The 2,244-nt window shown below is 39.3% G+C and overlaps 1 non-coding gene across 1 annotated transcript; it reads left to right on the top strand.

The window, feature by feature from the left end:
* Nucleotides 1-798: 798 nt before the first annotated feature.
* Trnat-ugu (transfer RNA threonine (anticodon UGU)) lies at nt 799-872 on the top strand. Its single transcript has one exon. It is a non-coding gene; the product is annotated as a tRNA-Thr (tRNA).
* Nucleotides 873-2,244: the final 1,372 nt, after the last annotated feature.

Genomic DNA, 2,244 nt, shown 5'->3' with positions numbered 1-2,244 from the left:
CTCAGTGAGACCCTGTCTCTAAGTAAAATACAAAATAGGGCTGGGGATGTGGCTCAGTGGTTAAGCACCCCTGGGTTCAATCCCTGGTACAAAAAAAAAAAAAAAAGAATGTGGTCTGAAATTGTTCTTGCAAGAAATGACCTTTGTGTAAGATAATGGGATGAATCAGACATTTCCTTCCTATGTACATATCTGATTACATGACTGATGTCAGCCTACATCATGTACTACCAGAATGAGAAGTTATACTCCATGTATGTATAATATGTCAAAATACATTCCACTGTCATATAGAACTAATAAGAACAAAATAAAATAAGAATAAATGTCTTGTTATTTCTTAGGCCTTACAAGTTTGCAGGTGTGAATTTTCATGATACTTGGAAAAGTAAACTGTCTATCAATAATGATCTTCCATCCTGCTGGATGAATTCAGCTCTAGATAGAATTGACTGGAATCCTTTGACCTTTGGCCCTCTGCCACAGGGACTGACCATCTTACTCAGCTCAAGGACACTGACCACCTGGCTAGGAAATGATCTCCTGATATTGCCGAAGGGGTAACCTCAAGAAACAGCAGCAAGAGGTCCTCACGAGTGATTTTGGGACACTTGTGGTTTAGGTGGCTTTTGGAGGTCAGAGAAGTATCCTGGAGGGAGAGAAGGTGAAAAGATAAATTCATTTCAAAACTAAAACTATTTTAAATGCCCACTGTTTTCCTTTGTTCTCTTCAGAGTTCGATCTGAGTCTTGAAACTATAGCATTGAAAGAGATGTCAAAAAATAGGACAATTGGGCTGGGGATGTAGCTCAGTTGGTAGAGTGCTTGCCTTGTAAGCACAAGGCCCTGGGTTCAAATCCCCAGCACCACCATAAAATAAAAAAAAGAAAAGAAAAAGAAAGAAAAAAAATTGAACAATCCACTTTAAGATGAATTTTGCTTCAATATAAATTTCCTTGGAAGATCCAAATTACTCTAAAATTTATTTATTACCAAGAATTAAATTACATTTACTGCTGACCATGGGGTTGGTCCATAACTAGGTTTCAGTTAAAAGACGGAAGACCTATTTGATAATCCTGACCTTGAGAACTCTCCTCTCAAATGTAAGATCATTACAGGCACAAGGACACTGGATCCTTCATAATATGCTAACCATAGGATTTCCATCCCAAAAGGTCAAGTTGGAATTTAATCCTATTCATCAATCTATATGAGAAAATTGACTCTATTTTCAGGAAAATTTAAAAGGAGTTCTCGAGTTACTTCTCCTCAATCCCTCTTTGATTTCTAAAGCATATCTTTTCACACTTAGAACATTAGAAACTAGCTTAGGAGCAGAATACTCAAACTCCCCCATCCCTTCATCTTATAGATATGAAATAAGATCAGAGAGGGTAAGTACCTTGCCTAAGGTCACACAGTCTCTTTGTAATCACTAGGTCCAACAGCAAGGTATTCTGAATCTTACTTCAGTGCTAAGTTCAGTTAATGAAATGAACAGAGGAAAAATTGGGATACACTCTTAGTGTCATAATGTCTTAATTTAGAATATGGCCACGCTGATTTTCATCAATGGGTTTATTTGAATCTTACCCAATTGCTTCCCTTGTGACCATATCAGAATGCTGCTGTAAAGTGACTGGAAGTACAGGTCACTCAATATTAACAGGCCTATTGAATGACCCAATGTGTCATGTGAGTGTACAATTGAGGTGACATGGTTACAAGCAACAGACCAAAATGGATTGATCAGGGCATGGGGCAGATTTCATGGAATCAAAGCAATGCTTGAAAAGCACAAGGCAGCACAGGGACCTGGAGATCCAGGCAGCAGAGTCAAATCAATGGCTTCCCCAGCTCACCTGGCAACTTTGGTTGACATGAGAGGGTTTGTCCTTGTAAGATTCAGCTCAAGATCTGAATTCCCAGGAGGACGACACCCAGCGGCTTACCTGGCTATTTGCCTACCCCAGGACCTCAGAAAAAGGTGTGTCTTGAGAGAACAGAAGATTAGATGCTTTGAAAGAAGTTCGACATGCAGGTAGCAAGAGAAGAGCAAAAGGACGCTGGGTAGAAAAATCCCCACCTGTACGTCTGACTTCCCTTTATAGTGTCTCACAGGCTGTCAGGGTTCAATATGTCTTTTTAAATTTTATTTTATTTTTTGGTACCAGGGATTGATCCCAGAGGTGCTTAACCACTGAGCCACATCCCCAGTCCTTTTTATTTTTCATTTAGAGA

The sequence above is a fragment of the Sciurus carolinensis genome, chromosome 17 (assembly GCF_902686445.1).
Source record: "Sciurus carolinensis chromosome 17, mSciCar1.2, whole genome shotgun sequence".
In the NCBI taxonomy this organism is placed as follows: domain Eukaryota; kingdom Metazoa; phylum Chordata; class Mammalia; order Rodentia; family Sciuridae; genus Sciurus; species Sciurus carolinensis.
Note: the sequence above shows the minus strand (reverse complement) of the source record. Positions and strands in the feature narration are given on the sequence as shown.